A 20025-nucleotide genomic window follows, 5' to 3' on the forward strand; every position below is an offset into this window, starting at 1 on the left:
ATTTCCTGTAGATATGGTTTCATGTTGCCTGTACGGTTTCTTTGGCGAATTTTCAAAGCTCTTTTAAGGGTAATCCTCTGTAAACTGACATAATTTAGTCACGAAAATATCCATCTGAAAAGCCGCACAGAGGCAGATGGATCGTTAACTTATCACTGTTAAATGGTAGCACACTAACTCAGTCTAGAAAAAATAAAGACTTCTGTCAAAGCGTTATTCTGTTTCCAACTCCATTTAGTCAAACTGCTACAAGGATAAACAATGGAAGTATGAATAATGGAGTAGTTGACTCTCTGTCTAACAAAAGAAGGAACCTTTTTCAGTTGCTTCTGTGTTAAGAAAATGTTTTGCTTTCAATCCAAGAAAACACTGTAAAACATGCACTCTATCTAGGAAGAAACTAGTGATTTCCCTTCACATACAGTCCATCTGCCAATTAAAGTTTCTGCCAACAGATCAGTGCCTTGCTTTTTACACAGTATAGCTCCAAGTTCTTCCCCAAAACCAGCTGCCAAAACCCTCAAATTCATGCCCAAACCACTCTGTCATGTTTTATTCTTGCATGCACTGGCAGAGCCTAAGGGCCAAATTCTCTTCTCAGTTACACTGAGATTAGAATTAGGCCACAGGAGACTTTGCCAAGGATAAGCCTATCAGAGTGAAGCATTCAACACCCATTATGCAAACAAAAGATACAGTATTGCTGCAACTGATATGCGTAACACTCCCAGTCCCAAAAAAATCAGGAATTCTATGCTTAGCTGAAAGAATATCTATTCTCTGCAGAAACATGAGCATCCATCCACCTGTGCACACTTTGTGCAAGCTGCTCACTCACATCAGGACCAGCATGTACCTGTAAACTTATTCTGATCCACAGTTGCAAGGGCAGAAGCCCAACTACCAGAACTGTTCATTGCATTCATACTGTAGGTGGAATACAGGTATTCCCACTTCTTTGGTTTTGCCTCACTATATGAGGGATAAGAATGCTACATAGTGAGTCAGTGTGTTTTGGTATTTCATTTTTATAAAACTTTTGTAGTTTTCTCCCCCCCAGCCTTCTATCTAAAAAAAACACCTCATTGGTGACAGAAATGGAACCAGGCTACCATTCTGGTAAAAATGGAAGCTCAGCAGAGAATGCTGCTGACCCAAGTTGTGCTGCATGAAGGTTCCTAGCGAAAGCAGTCTCTGGAAGTCAGGACCCCAAAAAGTTTGAACTTGGCAGCAAGAAAACACTTCAAAGTCAGTTACTGGAACAAGAGGACAATGTTCTAAACATCAAAGGTCTCACAGATCGTGAGGGAGATGGACAACTATGACCTTGAAATCCTGGGCATCAGTGAGAACAGACTAACAGGTGGGAATAAGAAGTGCTTCAAGCAAGAGAAGAAACATCTAATCTATTCAGCTTGCAGTGCCACCTGTACATTCAGGAGTAGCAGCACTCATTAAGACAGATGTGGGGTGGGGAAGGGAAAGAGAGAATCACCTATCAACCAATGCCTCATATGTCAGATTCCAAACCAGATTCCTAAAGATGTCAATCATACAGTGCTATGCTCTGACAGAGGAATACAGTGATGAGGATAAAGATAAGGTCTATAAATGCCTCTGAAGTGTAATTGAAGGTATTGAGGTAAAACTGAATATGGTTAATGGAAAAACTGTGAAACAAGTTGAAATTATTAAATTTATTAAAGTTATTAAAATTATTAAAAATTGGACAGCATAGTTGATGTGAATCGGTTATGGGATGGTCACCTACCACGAAGGGAGTTCTGAATGTAATGTTACATCCTATAGTTGTATTATGTAGACTACAAATTGTTTGTCAATTATGCTTTTCATAAAAAGAAAAGGATACTTGTGGCACCTTAGAGACTAACCAATTTATTTGAGCATAAGCTTTCGTGAGCTACAGCTCACTTCATTGGATGCACAAAAGCTTATGCTCAAATAAATTGGTTAGTCTCTAAGGTGCCACAAGTACTCCTTTTCTTTTTGCGAATACAGACTAACACGGCTGCTACTCTGAAACCTATGCTTTTCATGTGTTTTTGAACCAAAATAATGTATTTTAAGATTGTGAAGTATTCAAGAGAAAATGAGAATTGAAATGAACTTGTTCAGCAAATTATAAGTATGATAAGAAACTTGTAAATAGGCCCTGAAATGAAGTATAACCATAGGAATAGCCTCCTTTGAGGACTGGTGAGCCAATGATAGCTATGATGCCTGAAAGACAGGGGTAACCTAAGCCAGGCCCAGTTGTTAGGAAAGGAAAGAAAAGAAAAGCAGTGGAATGCAGGCTGCGCTGCCAGGACACGGTCACCAGAGTAAATGCAGCCTAGAGCAGTCAAATCACACTGTCCGCTGTGTAACCTTGAAGTCTGCACATAAGCAGAAGAGACTCCTGGCCTGAGGTATGCAGGTCTCAGGATCTTACTTATGGTTATGGTTCATGTGAAACATACCTGTTTACCTAAAAACAGTTCTTGGCTGGTTGATTAGTTTAACCTAACAGTTCAGGCGGTGTTAGGTAAACAAAGTAACCAATCAAGAGTTCACATGGCTATGTATTGATTGGTCAATTGCTTTAACACACTCTCCCCTTCCCTCCCCCCTCCCCCAATTTGTTGGGGCTATCTGCTGGTCAGGTTACACCACCATGACTCTGCTAAACAGAGCTCCAGTGTCTAAACTCACACCTTTAACAATTTGTTAAATACTTACCTGTGTTCCAAGAGTCAGTTTCCATATGGATCAGGAGATTAGCAGGCAGAACCCAAGGGCATTACTACCACCTAGAGCAGGGGTGTGGGAACTGCCGGCCCACTGCTTCTTTTCATCTAGCCTGCAGCAAGTCTCTGCACCGTGGGCTGGACACCCTGAGCCTCGGCACTGCCCTGCAGGGTTGGAGCCGCGAGCACCAGCTCACCCCTGCAGCCCCTAGGTGGAGGGGCGATCAGGGAAGCACCGCGCACTGCCCCCAGCACTGGCTCTGCAGCTCCAATTGGCTGGGATCTGTGGCCAATGGGAGCTGCCAGGCCCCTCTGCCTAGAGGCCGGATATGCCGGCCATTTCAGGGAGCAGAGCTGAGCAGGGCAGGCAGGGAGCCTGCCTTAGCCCTGTTGCACTGCCAACCAGGAGCCACTCAAGGGAAGTGCCTCCCAGCTGGAGCCTACACCCCACACTCCCTCCAGCACCCAGCCCTGAGCCCCCTCCTGCACCCAGGCTCCTACCCAGAGACTGCACCCCAAACCTCCCCCTGCACCGCAACCCCATCCCATCCCCAGAGCCCACACCCCCTACTGGAGTCACACCCCCTCCTACACCCCAATTCCCTGCCCCAGCCCTGAGCCCACTTCTGCATCCTAAACCCCTCATCCCCAGCCCCACCCCAGAGCCTGCACCACCAGCCAGAGCCAGATCCTCCTGCACCCCAATCCCCTACCCCAGCCCTGAGCCAGCTTGTGCACCCCAAGCCTCTTGGCCTCAGCCCAGAGCCCCCTCCTGCACCCATCTCTGGCCCCACCCCCGAGCCTGTGTTAAGTCCCCAGCCCACCCACCCCCGAGGTGGTATGTGGGCCCCCAACTGATTTTTGCTGTGGGTCAATGGCCTCTGAGCTAGAGGGACAAATAGGTAAGTAGCCCCCAAAAGATGGGACACCAAAACATGATTTACGCCTTGTGATGGGTGACTAATGATAAAGTAGGATGTGAGAACCAATGAATGGAAAGAGCACTGGGGCAGCATAGATTGGGAATCATTAATCAAAATGATGAGACTCACTGAATTGTGCTTGGTGTCTAACCTCCTTGCAAGCACCTTGTTCCCTCAAAGACATATATAGAGAAACATGGAATTCACCAGATGGCAAACACACCAGATTGATCACATTTGCATCAGCTCAAGATACAGTTCATCTGTCCAGGATGCAAGAGCACTTCAAGCAATGACATCAGAAAAACAAAACAAAACAAAACAACCAAACAAATTTTCCATTGCCAAACTGAAATTAAAACGGAGAAAGATCAACTTTAAACAGAAAGTAGCAAAGAAAATCAACAGTACAGAACTGAAAGTAAGAATACTGCATGAAATTTCAACTTGAACTAAGGCTGTGGTCACCAACCAGTTGATTGCGATCAGCTGATCGATTCTAGAGGATCTCCGAGCTGATCGCAATCTCTAGCAGTGCAGCGTGGCTGCAGCTAAGACAGGCTCCCTGTGTGCCCTGGCCCCACGCCCTCCCGGGGACAGCCCTGTGGTGGTGGGAGGAAAAACAGGGAGGGGTCTCCCTCTGAGCACTGCTCCTGCCTGCAAGCACCACCCCCAGAGCTCCCATTGGCTGGGAACAGGGAGCTGTGGCCAATGGGAGCTGTGGGGTTGGTGCTTGCAGAGGGGCAGCGTGTGGAGCCACGTGCCCCCTTCTGTCCCCAGGGGCCACAGGGGTGCATTGGCCCCTTCCGGGAGCAGCATGGGGCCGGGATAGGCAGGGAGCCTGCCTTGGCAGTGCAGCGCTGCACTGCCAACTAGGAGCTGCCAGAGGTAAATACTGCCCAGTGGGAGGCCATATCCCAGCCCCCAGCCCTCCCAGAGCCAGCATCCCATATCTCCTCCTGCACCCCAAGCCGCAGCCCTGATCCCCTCCCAGAGCTTGCACCCTAAGCCCCTGCCCCAGGCTCAGCTCAGAGCCCACACCCCCTCCTGAACTCCAACCCCAGCCCAGTGAAAGTGAGTGAGGGTGGGGGACAGCAGGGCGGGGCTTTGGGGAAGGGGAGAGGTAGATCCTGGGTTGCCCTTAAATTCAAAAAGTGATTTTGAGCATAAAAAGGTTGGAGACCATTGAGCTAGCTTATCAAGAATTACTCTAAAAGCATCCTTCAATAGATTATTAATTTGATTAACCTCAGAAACACCTGCCCAATATCCGTTACAAGTGGTTCCTTTCCTTGACATTTCCCGAAGCATCACAAGTTTAGAGTTAAAAGGACACAATCCATTATTTAACACCACACTAACTCACTGCAGAAAACTTCAGCTGACCCTAGTGTGGAGTTGGTAAGCTGAAAGTTCAGAGTAAAAACAGAATGGAAAATAAAGTACAAGCCTCGCAGGATAATGACATTAATTTATCCCAAATAAAACCCTCTTTAATGTTGTTTAGCCAGCACCTGTGGCTAACCCAGAGAAGATTCTGAGATGTTTAGCCAAGAAATCATGAGCGTTTAATATAAAATATTAATATTTACCAACACTGAAGAAAAATGGGACATGCTCAGAGATGGTGATTCAAGCAGCAGCCATCACAGATATGAAAATAGACAAAGCAAGAATTGGATAAACCAAGAGATGTGGTATCTCCTAGAAGAAAAGCACTGAAGGGAAAAGTCCCAAACTCCTTTTACTTTTTCCAATATTTAGTTGAAGTACAAGAAAGCAAACAAAGCAGTGAAAAACACAATGAAAAATAAATGGAGATACGTTGAAGACCTAGCTCAGGGGTGGGGTATGGAAATTGTATGGTGGGCCATGAATGCTCACAAAATTGGGGGTAGGGATGTGGAGGGGGGTGAGGGCTCTGGCTGGGGGTATGGGATCCAGGGTGTGGCCAGAAATGAGTTCAGCGTGTGGGAGGGGGGCTCCAGGTTGGGGTGCAGGGGGTGAGGGCTCTGGGGTGGGGCCAGGGATGAGGGGTTTGGGGTGCAGGAGGGTGCTCCAGGCTCGGACTGAGGGGCTCGGAGGGGGATCAGGGCTGGGCAGGGGTTTGGGATACGGAGGAGGGGTGTGAGGGCTTTGGGCTGGGATCAATGGGTTCGGAGGGCAGGAGAGTGATCAGAGCAGTGGCAGGGGATTGGGGGGTGCGGGGGGCTCAGGGGTGCAGGCTCCAGGCAGCGCTTACTGCAAGCAGCTCCTGGAAGCATGTCCCCACTCCAGCCCTTAGGCACAGCTGCGACCCCTGCAGCTCCCATTGACCAGGAACCGTGGCCAATGGAAGCGCCTGCAGATGGGGCAGTGCACGGAGCCACCTGGCCGTGCCTCCATGTACTACATAGGAGCCGGGGCGGAGGGGACGGTTTCACGCTGGCTGCTTCCTGGGAGCCGTGCGGAGCAGAGCAAGCCCCCAACCCTGCTCCCCGGCTGGAGTGGGGCAAACCCCCGACCCCGCTCCCCGGCTGGAACTGAGGGCTGGATTAAATGGTTTGATGGGCCGGATGTGGCCTGCAGGCTGTAGTTTGCCCACTCCTGACCTAGCAGCTGAAGGTGAAACTGCTGCTATGATAGGAAACCACAGAGTTGTTTACCAATTGACTAAAGCCATGTGTGGAAATTTCAAAACATGAAATGAGCCAATAAAAAAAATAAAGATGGAAAAATGCTTACAACTGAAGTAGAACAGAACAACAGGATGCGTGGAACATTTCAAATAAGTCCTCAGACAAGCCCTACCTCACCATCAGAGTTCAGTTAAACAGGCAAACCTGATCAACTTGACATTAACATTGGTCCAACATATATGCCAGGCAGGAGTCAAAAACCTGAAACAAAGTGTTGGGAAATGATAAAAATCACTGCAGCAATGCTAAAAGCACTGGATACTAACACCCTAACAAAATTGGCAAAGCTGTTCAAGAAAGTTTGGGGAAAAAAAGAGACCCCTTGTGGCCAGTGAAAACATGGGATAATTGTCAGAATACCCAAAAACAGTAATCCTAATGACTGTAGAAACTGGAGAGGAGTCTGTGTTGTAGGGAAAGTTTTCTGTAGTGTGGTACTACACGGGATGAAAAAGGCAGTGGATACAAAGCTGGGGAAGATCAGATTTTCATGTTAAGGACATCATAGAAGGATGTCTAGAATGGCAGGCTCCCCTTATCAATTTAATTGATTTTCAAAGGCATTTGACAATCTGTATAGGCATGCATTGTGGAATATTCTGCAGTCTGATGAAGTTCCAGCTAAAGTCATCAACATAATCAACCTATGTATACGCAAAAAGAAAAGGAGTACTTGTGGCACCTTAGAGACTAACCCATTTATTTGAGCATGAGCTTTCGTGAGCTACATGCATCCGATGAAGTGAGCTGTAGCTCACGAAAGCTCATGCTCAAATAAATGGGTTAGTCTCTAAGGTGCCACAAGTACTCCTTTTCTTTTTGTGAATACAGACTAACATGGCTGTTACTCTGAAACCTATGTATAGTGACACAAAGTCTGCTGTAAAAGTGAACAACCAGTGTGGTTCAAAGCTGCATTCTATCTCTCCTGTTGGTTGGCATTGCCATAGACTGGCTGATGAAGAAATGTATTAGCAACACAAACACTGGCATAGCATGGGTAGATAGCAAAGTCTAGGCATACTAAACATTTGCCAGATATATCATTCCATTCAATAACACCCCCAAAAAGCTACAAAGCCAGTCACCTTGGCAAAAAGAAGCAGGCCAAAGCAGGGCTCAAAATTAGTTATGCCAAAACAAACATCCTTGAAACCTAGATGTCAAGCAGTAACATCATACTGGAAGGCAATAACTTGAAGGAAGTAGAACAGTTCATTTATCTGGGTAGCACCATAATAGCCAACAGATCTCAAAAAAGAAGTCACATCAAAGTTAAGAAAAGCATCCATAGCATTCACTACACTCAACAACATATGGAAATCAAATATATACAGTACCAAAACAAAACTGAGAATTTTTAATTTAAATATAATCTCAGTGCTAACATGTGGCTGAGAGTTGGAAATCTATTAAAAAGTTAGAAAATGAGAGGCTTTTGAAAATATTGCCTTTGAAAGACTCTAGGTATTGGATTGAGAGACTTTACCAGTAAAGAGACCCAAGAAGTTACCAACCTGCAGCTTGTTTTCATTAGAATTAGAAGGAAGTATTGGACAAATTGTGGCATGTACTCTGGATGCCAAGACACAAACTCCCACCTGAAGCTGTCAAATGGAAACCACCTAGTGTGGAGAAACAAAATAGCCCAAGAAAAACCCTTAAGAAAGCTCCTTATAAGGGGGGGGCAGAACAGCTGCTCTCAAGACCATGAAGCAGCTGCTAATGACAGACAGATGGAAGAGACTTGTTACTGCCCTGTGTGCCAACATTGACACAAGAAGGCTGTACTAAAAATAAATAAATAAGATAATAAAATACAGGCCAGGTCCTGGAAATAGTTTTATTTCCCTGCTTGCCTGGCTGTTGAGCCAGTGAAACAGACAGCAACTTGACTGAGCTAAGGCACTACTCGCAACCAGGCCTGTCACATGTTACCACCCAGCCCTTCCCTTACCCACTGAAGGCCTCCTGTCTTCAAGTCTTCTGCATGTAAAATCAGATCCAGGGAGTGCCAGAGAAGATTCAATCAAGCAGCGCTGCAGGTGGTGATCTGACATGTGAGCCACCTGTAAGCAGCTACAGACCCATCCTCGACCACTATATGCACTTCTCCTCACCTCCCCTTTATCAAAGGCAAACATCAGATTATGGCAGAAAATTTGAGGAGGAGAGGAAGGGACGATCAGATCTTCAAAGGGAAAATAAAGGACACTTATGACATGGTAAGAGAGGGCAGTGAAGGGAACAGATTGTGTGCGATTATCATGGAGGACAGGTCCATCAGTGGCTATTAGCCAGGATGGGCAGAGATGGTGTCCCTAGCTTGTTTGCCCAAAGATGGGAATGGGTGATAGGGGATGGATCACTTGATGATTTACCTGTTCATTCCCTCAGAAGCACCTGGCATTGGCCACTGTCGGAAGATAGGATATTGAGCTAGATGGACCTTTGGTCTGACCCATGCACAAGAACGGCCATACTGGATCAGGGAGGTGGGTGTAGCAGGGTGTGATGAAGTGAAGAAACAGTCCACCAGCAGGCACAGCTTAAGGACAGCCTTTGGGCCTAGCTAGCCCCGCCCCATTATATCTGCAGCCAATGTCAGGCCTGGAGTGGGGTAAAAAAGGAGAGAGTATGGCCCAGTTCAGAGCTGACTGGTGAAGAGGCAGGAGCTAGCTACTGCCCCATCTGATCAGAAGGGCCACTCGCTTGACAGCCACAAGGGAGCATATTCTGTCTACCAGCAAAGGGATGCTGCGAAGGAGAGCTAGGAGTCTTTGGGGTGTGATCATCCAGTTGCCAGAGACATTGTGGGGTTTGGCTTCACCAAACTTATAGTTGGCATGTCTGAAGGAGCCTGGGACAGTGTCAGGGTGTCACCCAACATCCATGAGAGGGCACCATTGGAGGCAAGCCACCACAGTAAACTGGACAATGGGGTCACACCCCAAACTGAAAGGACTCTGGTAGGAAGTAGTCCAGGGCAGTGGACTTAGACTCCATGCTTAGAATGCCCCGTTCAGGGGTCAACTCACCCAGGGACCTGGTGGAATGAGAGGGCCTGGGTCTCCCTACCCCCACTGTCTGAAAAACTGAGGCACCTTGACCAAGGAAACAAGTGGCTGGAAGTCAGGTGCACAAACCACTAGGCTGCCTGGCCCTCCAAGCACTGTTACACATGGCTTTGGCAATAGGGGAAGAGGTGGAAGGAGAAGTCTCAAGTACTCTCTCATAAGCTGAGCTATCCCCACCTCACCTTCTCTCCATTCGGAAGGAAGCTGAACAATTTACAGTAAAAAGCAGGATAGAAGAAAATAATCCTTATCACTCAATTCCTTTTACCTTTTTCTCCCAGTATCAGCCCCTTTCTTCTCTGGATGCCCAACATCTTTAGAAAAGAAAAACCTCCTATGCTCCCATCTTGTCTCTGATCTCCACACTCTCCTAGATTTTCTATTTGTATTTTTGATCCTGTTACTACTTTTTCCCCCACCATACTTCCCTCTGTTCATCGCTCCCCTCCTTTTTCCTCTTCCAACCCTAAACTGATCTTCCCCTCGCTCTGTCAGACTCATTTTTATTTTTTTTTAAATTTGCTGTCAGTCCTTTGTCACCCCCTCCTGCTCTCTCAACAGAGGCTCCCTGATGCCCTGGCCTGTTCACTGCTGATGCAGGGACAGCAGCTTCCAGCAGATGGAGGAGATGTGACTGAGCAAGGCTCACTGTTCCCAGAACGATGCCTGTATGTAGATCTAACTTTGCTGGGTGGAGATGGCTAGCTCAAGCAAAAGTCTGGCTTGATGTGGGAAGAGCAGAGATAGGGCAATCCTGATGGGCAGCCCCTTGAGATATACATGTTCCCAGCAAATATGCTATTCATTTTTCTGGCCTAACCAGCCAGCACCAGTGGCTCCTTCCAGTCTGCCTGGGTTACAAAAAACAGGGCAGAACAATGGATTTTTCTGAAGTCTGTAGGGACAGATCACTGAAAGCAGGAGAAGTCCTCATTTTTGAGGACACAGCCATCCTACTATTTAGGAGACAAAAGGAAGCCTTTAGAGAGGTAGCCGTGTTAGGCAGCGAGCTACAGGAAGAAAGGGAGATTCATGAAGAATGGGGAGAGGCGTCAACAAGGAGAAAATAAGGAACAGAAAACAAGCACAGGAGTTCTGAGAAAGAACAGTACAGAAACGAAGAACAGGAAAAGAGGAAACAGTAAGAGGAAACCCAAAGCACGTGCGCCTGCAGCGGGAGGCCGCGGAGCCTCTAACGTGGCTGAGAATGGGCGGAAGCAGCGACGTGCAGTTTCTCCCACCGCGGAGTGGAAAAGGGCCCAGTTTTCATTCGCGGAAGCGAGAGGCCCGGCTGCCTTTCCTCGTGCGCCCCACGAAACCATCTCCGCCGCCAGTTCACGCCGCAGCGCCCCGGCTTCCCCGGCCGCCCCCGGCCTCCCGCTGGCCCCTGGGATCCGCTGCCGCCCCAGCAGCTTGGCGCAGGGGGCAGAGCGCTGCTGCGGGGCTCGGCTGGGGGAGGCTCCACGTCGGGCTCAGGACAGCCCTCGGGAGGCGACACTCGCTAATGCGCTCAGCAGAGGCGCAGCTGACACTCGAGCGCCCGGCTGCACTGAGACGTGAAGGACGTGACTCAGGCAGACGGGAGCTACCGTAATTACCAGATACGCCCTTGCCATACAAACCGGACTCCTAGAATGACCGGGGGATTCACGCTCTCACCACACCGCCCAAAGCTAATGTAGTTACCAGATAATAGCTCTCTCTGCCTCCATTATTCACCCCCGTGTTACCTCAACACACCCTGAATCTGCCTGTTAAAAAGAATACCAGCCTCTCTTTCCAGTCACCGTCAGCACAAGGAACCAACTTTCTAATATTCATATATGCAACACTAAAGGCAAATTAGTACCTATGGGTTAATTAAGATATGTAATTCTTTGTGTATAAACAGAGCAACTGTGAAAGGAATCCACATACAAACAGCAATCAGTAGCTATTACATTTGCTTTATTCTAGATATGATCTTGATTGTTTACAATCCATGCTGTACTGCATGCTTAGTATAGAAAGTCGCTGCTCTACCAATGGGCTGAAATGGAGCATTCCAGGAAGTAGATTTTTCAGCCACGGAAGAAATTAGATTTACAGTAGCTCTATCAAAGTAATAGGGACTCATCATATGGATTGATGGGATACCTCCAGATCTCATTAACATTATACAACTTGTATAAAGAGAACAGCAAAGAATTAGGGGTGCTGGAACAATTTGTATAGCAGGGGTGCTGAGGGTCATTGAACCACACTGGAAACCACTTCAAGCCAAGGGGTGCAGCAGCACCCCTAGTACCAGCACCTGTGCAAACAATCACATTTACAACTGACAGCTCCAGAAACTCTGCTCATTTTCTAACAGACAGGGCCCCTCAATCAATCCTCCTCTTGTGTGGTGATCTAGCCTTTGCAGAGCAGGCCAAACCAGGTTCACTATCTTATTCAGAAAAGGAGGACTTGTGGCACCTTAGAGACTAACAAATAGGTGCCACAAGTTTTTAGGTTTCAGAGTAGCAGCCATGTTAGTCTGTATTTGCAAAAAGAAAAGGAGGACTTGTGGCACCTTAGAGACTATTTGGCCTGGTCTACATAGGCTGGCTAACCATGTGTGTGCACTTACAAAAAGGAGCAGTCTTTGAAAATAGGCTAGTTTTCTATTATAGATTTTCATAGCTGCTGAAGACCCACAACTTGAACTGAAATCAAGAGAGCTGCAAATACCCAGAACTTCTAAAAATCAGGCCCTTAGGTTCCATAGGGAAACAGCAAAGTCAATGTACTCTTTCCCCCCCACCGACCCCCCAAAAAGTGTCAAAGTATATAGCACTAGCGATCAAAATAAAACAGCAATTTTTTTAAAAATTGCTCTAATGATGGATTCACACACATCTGTGAGAGACGGATATTAAGCCATTGCTAATTCTCCATATTAAATATGAATTGATGTTAGAAGTCTAAAAACTAGGAGCGGCGAGCCTCATCTCTGTAAACTTAGAGAAAGCAGATAAAGACAGAAAGCGGTCTACTAGATTAAATACCTTCCATCAGGGACAGTGTGTGTGTTAGAAAGGAGATTTACTAGTCTCACCCAAAATGTCTTTTCAACAATAGTCACAACACAGTGTTAAGATCTCAATGGCCACTGGTTCCCTTGTCTAGTTCTTCCACTGTTGCTAGCACCAGAGGAGCAGCACTGGTGGTAGCCATGGCAGTGACATTTTAAGGGAAAAAAAATCTAGTACAGACAAGAACTAAACTAACTGATAGATTGAGGATGAAACATCCTCTACCAGCAGGTTACTCAAAAATTGTCCATTACAGGGGTTCAAGCACCTTTCTCTGAAGTAGCTACATCCGATGAAGTGAGCTGTAGCTCATGAAAAGCTTATGCTCAAATAAATTGGTTAGTCTCTAAGGTGCCACAAGTACTCAACTCCTTTTCTTTCCGGCTGTAGTCAGAGATTTTTTAGGGGGGGGGAGGGAGAGAAACCAACCATCAGACTAACTAGGCTTATGTCCATCTCCAAGGAAAGCTGGTCTGATCCAGCCCACCAATTCCTATATGCGTATGTGTTATGTTTACACTAAATTTCACCTGTTAAAGAATTGCATGCCAGACTCCTTGTTGCTTTAGTAATATTATCCATGTTTAATCATATATAAAAATAACCAAAAGGGAGAATGGGAAGGTTTTATATTCTTCCACTCTCCAAATTATGTCTGCCCTGTTCCCTTAGAAACCAGTGCAGGAATAAATACAATGGAACATTAGCTGATTATTCACAATAATATGCAGGATGCTGTCGGTGTGTAAGAAGTGTTGGCTTACTGTATCCAAAAGGAGAAGCTTTGTAATATAAAAGATTTTTAAAACAGAGCAGTTTTACGATTTGCAAGTCAACCTGACATCTTTTATTGCCTGCGTAGCAGTATCCCATGGTGCAGGGATTAAGGCACAGATTTTTAAAGGTATTTAGGTATTGGGCCACTCAGCGTTCCAAGGCTTAAGTGATTTAGGAGCCTAAGCCTCAGTTCCCAGTGGGTACCAAAAGGAAAGCGGATCTTTTATGAGTAGCATTAGAGTAGCACTGAGAGTAGTACCAGTTGAGCTCAGGACCCCATTGTGTTTCTTGGTGCTATACAAATGCAAAGGAAAGATGGGCCAAACCTGACAGTTAGGAGACCCAAGTTTAGTATATTAAAGATTGGAAGTTGCTTAATAGTATGGTGATGGGAGGCATATAATCCCTAGGTTGATAGAAGAGATGGTACCTATCCTGAAGATCTTAACCTAAATGGACAACAGAAAAATGTATTATCCCCAGTTTACAGATGAGGAATGGAAACAGAGATACTGACTTCTCCAAAATCACATGGGAAATTATGACCTCTATTAATGATCTGGAGGATGGTGTGGATTGCACCCTCAGCAAGTTTGCAGATGACACTAACTGGGAGGAGAGGTAGATACGCTGGAGGGTAGGGATAGGATATAGAGGGCCCTAGACAAACTGGAGGATTGGGCCAAAAGAAATGATGAGGTTCAACAAGGACAAGTGCAGAGTCCTGCACTTAGGACGGAAGAATCCCATGCACTGCTACAAACTAGGGACCAAATGGCTAGGCAGCAGTTCTGCAGAAAAGGACCTAGGGGTTACAGTGGATGAGAAGCTGGATATGAGTCAACAGTGTGCCCTTGTTGCCAAGAAGGCCAATGGCATTTTGCGATGTATAAGTAGGGGCATTGCCAGCAGATCGAGGGATGTGATCATTCCCCTCTATTCGGCATTGGCGAGGCCTCATCTGGAGTACTGTGTCCAGTTTTGGGCCCCACACTACAAGAAGGATGTGGAAAAATTGGAAAATATCCAGCAGAGGGCAACAAAAATGATTAGGGGACTAGAACATATGACTTATGAGGAGAGGCTGAGGGAACTGGGATTGTTTAGTCTGTGGAAGAGAAGAATGAGGGGGGATTTGATAGCTGCTTTCAACTACCTGAAAGGGGGTTCCAAAGAGGATGGATCTAGACTGTTCTCAGTGGTAGCAGATGACAGAACAAGGAGTAATGGTCTCAAGTTGCAGTGGGGGAGGTTTAGGTTGGATATTAGGAAAAATATTTTCACTAGAAGGGTGGTGAAGCACTGGAATAGGCTACCTAGGGAGGTGGTGGAATCTCCTTCCTTAGAAGTTTTTAAGGTCAGGCTTGACAAAGCCCTGGCTGGGATGATTTAGTTGGGGATTGGTCCTGCTTTGAGCAGGAGGTTGGACTAGATTACCTCCTGAGGTCCCTTCCAACCCTGATATTCTATGATTCTATAGAGATCAATTAATTTTCATTAGACGTCCCTCTTTAAAGCAACCCTCCTCCTACTGACACTTTTCAAGTCTATGGAGTCAGCCCTGCAACACAGCATGAATCTACCTCTATTCAGACACTTTGCTGAATTAGTTTTATAGTAATCAAGATGTGAAATTAAAAATTCATGACTTACTCCAATAGTTTCCCAGAATTATCCAGATCCAAACTCTAATCTGTTCAGTCTGTAAAGTGGTCTTCCCACTCACACAAATCATCCTCCTCAAAGGCCACCACTGATGTCCTATCCACAAACCCCTTCTAACTACCTCTAAAACTTTGTCGCTCCCCCATGTCCACTTGAGCCTTTTTTGTGCCAATTCTGGCTTCCTTTCCGCCATGAGAGGTGAATTCTTCACTTCTGTTCTTTGAAACAGTTTTCCAGTTTCTATCATTCCCCTTCTGTCTCTTAACATCCCCCAATCTGATAAAACCCCAGGCACAAATTCTATGCTGTCTAGCTGTTCATCATGTCCCACATCAGCCCATTTCCTGTCTCTATTTACCTTCACACCATCTTATTGGGACACTTCCACTGATAACTACAGTAATATATACTGAGATACTCATCTGAACAATACGTTACTAAACTGTATTGAAACCCACCCTATGGATGCTGCTCCTTTTGAAGATAGGCAGTGCTGATCATTACATCATCTGGGATACTAATGGGAATTACAGGAAGTACTCCTTTCTAGACATGGAGCATGTTACCACCAAATATGTGCAGCCTACGCTCCTCCAGAAACAAAACTAACTGGAGACCCAAATATAAATCTGGCTCAATACACTCAAGTGTTGATGTAGATTTCTTTATATCAACAGAGCTAGAAAAGCATGTGTCAATTATTTTCTTTAACAAACATTTATAGTTCAAGAACACCCATAAATCCAACTATCACTCCATGAACCCTTAAAGTGTAATTCTGTAAACAAGATGTCATGGATCTCTTAGCTTACTGACATTCACTAATTTGTCAAATGTGCTTAATGTACAAATAAGCAGATTTTCCCCCTAATGCCTGTGTTTTTACATCACACCCACCACCATTGTATCTAAATGCCTTACTTCTCAGCATCACAAACTCACCTTGGGAACTGATAGTCAATCCATGCCCTTTTTGTCTTTGTACATAATCAGCTGAAGACTAACTTATTAAAGACACGTGCATAGCCCCACTGAAATGCCATTGCTTTCAGTATGTTTGCAAAGGTAGAAATTACTGGACCTGTAACTAGAGTGCAGTACATAACTGTGCTGATGGTACATGGTCACTTGCTGGAGGATTCTCTGCTCCTTGAGGTCTTTAAACTACAATTTGAGGACTTCAATAGCACAGATATAGGTGTGAGGTTTTTTTTGTAGGAGTGGTGGGTGAAATTCTGTGGCCTGCGTTGTGCAGGAGGTCAGACTAGATGATCATAATGGTCCCTTCTGACCTAAATATCTATGAATCTATGAATCTATGAGAAGGACTAGAAGTCCATGTCTTACAGCTATCCTGACTCTGCAGTGCTCCTAAGAGTAATAAATAGTATACAAAATTGTCAAACTTCTTCATAGCAGGGACTGCCTTTATCCTGTGTTTTATGAAGCACCAAAAAATAAATAAATAAATAAATAAAAAAATATCAGTGCCAAATAATAAATACTAATAAAGGCTCAAATCCTGCAAACACTTATGCACATTTGATTACTCATTCTGAAGATCATGGGACTACCCAGGTATACAGAGTTGTTCACATGCATAAGTGCTTGTAGGATCAAAAGCAGATATGACTGAATATACAGGAAGAGGTCTGTTGAGTAAGATGGTGTCATTTTACACAGTCACTTTTCAGCATAGAAGTAGAACTCTAGCTTACAGTGTCACAATTTAAAGTCTGTGAATTTATGCCTCAAAAATGTACACTTCATTCACAATTTAAGAATGCATACAACTGATGTGAATCATTGTCCTAAAATTACTACTTCCAACTTAATTACTACACAAATATATTGTACTAACCCATACACATGGGCTTCTGTTCCAAACTCTTTCAAACTGCTGATCTGCCATTCCAAAATAATTGAACAACCACTCCCTCAGACACAGATATTGCAAACCTTTAAATAACTCACTATGTAACCCTAAGAGGACTATAAATTAAAAGTTCTGTATTAAGCACTCATGCATCAGTCAAACTCAATGTCCATTTCTGCCTGTGTTCCAGGACCAGTGCTAATAATCTTGTCAAATGAGGAAATGGAGCTGTTAAAATTTCTGTCTTTTGCCTTTTTAAAAAGCCAAATAAAATAAAGAATAAGGCAAAATAATAACTCAGTGTGTGAGCAACAGCCAAACCATTTGTTTGCAAAGTCAGTGTAGTAAAGAAGTTTCAAATCAAAGCAAATGCCCTGAATCTGTACAAAAAGGAGGGCATTCATGGGGGGGGGGGGAATAAGGAGGGGAGGAGAGTGTGTGTGTACATACCTACCTACAGATACATCCTAGCTCTTGACAACCAGAAGAGGTTGAAGTTGTCTCATGCTGGTCACCAAAAAATTAAACACCAATATCAACAGCCACTTTAGAAGATGTTGGCTCAAGTAGCCAATGGTGTTCACATGCTGTGCTGAGATAATTTCTCAGCTTTATAAAGGAGCATATTGGTAGGGCTCTACCAAATTCACGGCCATGAAAAACATATCACTGACTGAAATCTGGTGTGTCCCCCCTGACATCTGGTCTTTTGAGTGCTTTTATCCAATATTATGCAGATTCCATGGAGGAAACATTGGGGGGTCCTAACCCAAAAAGGAGTTGCAGGAGGGTGGGAGTGAAAGGTTATTTTGGGGGTGGGGGGGCGTGTTATTGCCATCCTTACTTCTGCACTGCCTTCAGTGTTGGGCATCTGGAGAGCAGCAGTTGTTGGCCAAGTGCCCAGCTCTGCAGGCAGCAGTGCAGAAGCAAGGGTGGCAATAACATACCACGCCATGCCAGGCCATCTTTACTTCTGCACTGCTGCTGGCAGTGGCTCTGCCTTCAGAGCCAGCAGCAGTGCAGAAGTAAGGGTAGCAGTACTGCAACCTCTTACAATAGCCTTGCCACCACCACCCCCACAACTCCTTTTGGGGTCAGGACCCCTACAATTACAGCACCCTGACATTTCACATATAAATATCTGAAATCATGACATTTACAATTTTTTAAATCCTATGACCATGAAATTGACCAAAATGGACCTTGAATTTGGTAGGGCCCTACATATTGGGCTTTACTCTGATTAATCTTCTATTAAACTTATTTTGCAGATTTTTCATTGATCTGAAGATGACTTCAGAATTTAAATCACGCTAAAATAAAAAATAAGAACATAAGAACGGCCACACTGGGTCAGACCAATGGTCCATCTAGCCCAGTAGCCTGCCTTCCCACAGCAGCCAATGCCAGGGAAGATGGTTGGATGGAATAAATCCTCAGCTCCCTGATCTAGGTATAAAACGATCAGAAGCATCACATGAAACACAGAAAACAGGAAGGAATCGGTGGCCAAAGGCATTTAAGTATCACATTATATATGCACCTCTTCAGTACTCGCTGGTGAGGGACATCGGCTGATTCGGACATAGTCCTAGCCTCAGATGAGAGCACTGGGAATAAACGTTCCCAAGACAGAACAGTCTTACCAGCTTCATGGTGCGGTGCTTATGTTACAACCACGGAGAAATGCTCCGGATTGTTCTACTCTGAAGAATAATGTAAAGAGCTAAGACAAGAGACTAGATATAAAAGCCTCTTTCTTACCTTGTCCAACCCAAAAACGGAACAAAACCACTTCCGAGGCTAATTTTGCACATTAATTTATCCAACGCAGACCGATGCGTGCTCCTTCCCAAGCGCCGGCCGAACCAGACGGGCGCAGAGCGCGCCAGCCGCTGGAGCCAGGGTCGGGAGGAGCGGGAGGGGGATCCCAGCTCCAGAAGGGGGAGCCGCACAGCGCGGGGCCATCGGCCACCTGACGTGCAGGTTGGGCACCGGAACATTTCGTGCCTGCGCCACGCCAGCGGAGACATTCCGTTCCCATCGCTCACTGCACGCGGACACGCGCCCCCCCCCCCCCCCCCGGTGTCTCTGAGCTCCCCAGGGGGCCAGGCTGCCCCCGGGGAGCGGCTCGACGCAGCACCCGAAGCAGAGAACCGGGACAAAGGAGTGGCGAGGGGATGCGCCTCCAGCTGGCGATCGTCCCCCGGCCCCTCCTGCTGCGCAGAGATGCCAGCCGCCCCCGGTTCAGCTCGCGGGAGGGAGGAAGGCTTTTTCGAACAGACTGGTCGAGTCCTGCCAATTAACAGGCTCCGCTCCACAGCCCCCGCGCCCCTTCCCGGGCGCAGCTGCCCAGGAGCGCCGAGGGAAAGGGGATGCGCGGGGCGCTCCCAGCCCGGACCCTACCGGCCTCATGACCTCGCCCAGGCTAAGCCGGAGACCCCAACACACTGGGCTCTGGCCCGCGTCGGCCCGGATCTCTCCCCGGTTCTGGAGCGGCTGATTTCCTCTGCGTCCCCCCGCGCCGGCTGCAGCGCCAGGATCCCTCCTGGGGAGGCTCCCACCCGCGCGGGGGCTCGGGGAAGCCGCCGCCGCCTGCGCGCCGGAGCGGGCAGTCAGCGCCTCAGCATCCCGAGCGGCTGCGCCCCGGCTCCCTGGGATTCACCTACCTGGGACGAGCCTGCGCTGGTCTCAATCCCGGTTCCGAGACCGACCCGACCCGCTGGCTTCGTCTCGGCTTCCGGGCCGATTTAACGCCTCTTACTCAGCAGCAGCAGCGGGCGGCAGCCGCTAGATTCCGACCAACGTCAGAGCAGCCGGGTCCAGATACCTGACGGGTCCTAGCGCCTCCCACCGCCTGGTTAATTCAGAGCCAAACCAGCCCCCAACCTGGGCCCACCCAGGCCACAGCCAGATTGGCCATAACCATCATCATAGCATCCACGGCTACAGATTCGGAGCCACCAGGGCCACCTAACCAGAACCATCCGGCTCAAGGCCAGAACGCGAAGGTCTGGGTACAAGCGGGTCCAGAGCCTTAGGACCTAATACCCTGAACACCGGTGTAGAAGTCAAAGTCCTAAACTCTCCGGGTTTCTGGGCACTGGCTCCCACCTCATCCTAACACAATTTCCAAGCTCCAGGGACACACCACTTTGGGTAGCTGGGACTCCTGAGTTCTCAGACTGCCTCTGACACTTACCTATTTGCTGTGGGTCTGAGCATA

The 20025-nt window shown here is 46.8% G+C and overlaps 1 protein-coding gene across 1 annotated transcript in view; it reads right to left on the minus strand.

Annotated features, from left to right (window-relative positions):
- SLC16A3 (solute carrier family 16 member 3) overlaps positions 1–19537 on the minus strand; it is a 33218-nt gene extending 13681 nt beyond the window's left edge. Inside the window, exon 1 of the mRNA XM_077833194.1 lies at positions 19469–19537. The gene's annotated coding sequence lies outside the window, so the exon portion shown is untranslated. The remainder of the gene's footprint in view (positions 1–19468) is intronic.
- Positions 19538–20025: the final 488 nt, after the last annotated feature.

This window comes from Eretmochelys imbricata, chromosome 14, assembly GCF_965152235.1.
Source record: "Eretmochelys imbricata isolate rEreImb1 chromosome 14, rEreImb1.hap1, whole genome shotgun sequence".
Classification (NCBI taxonomy): domain Eukaryota; kingdom Metazoa; phylum Chordata; order Testudines; family Cheloniidae; genus Eretmochelys; species Eretmochelys imbricata.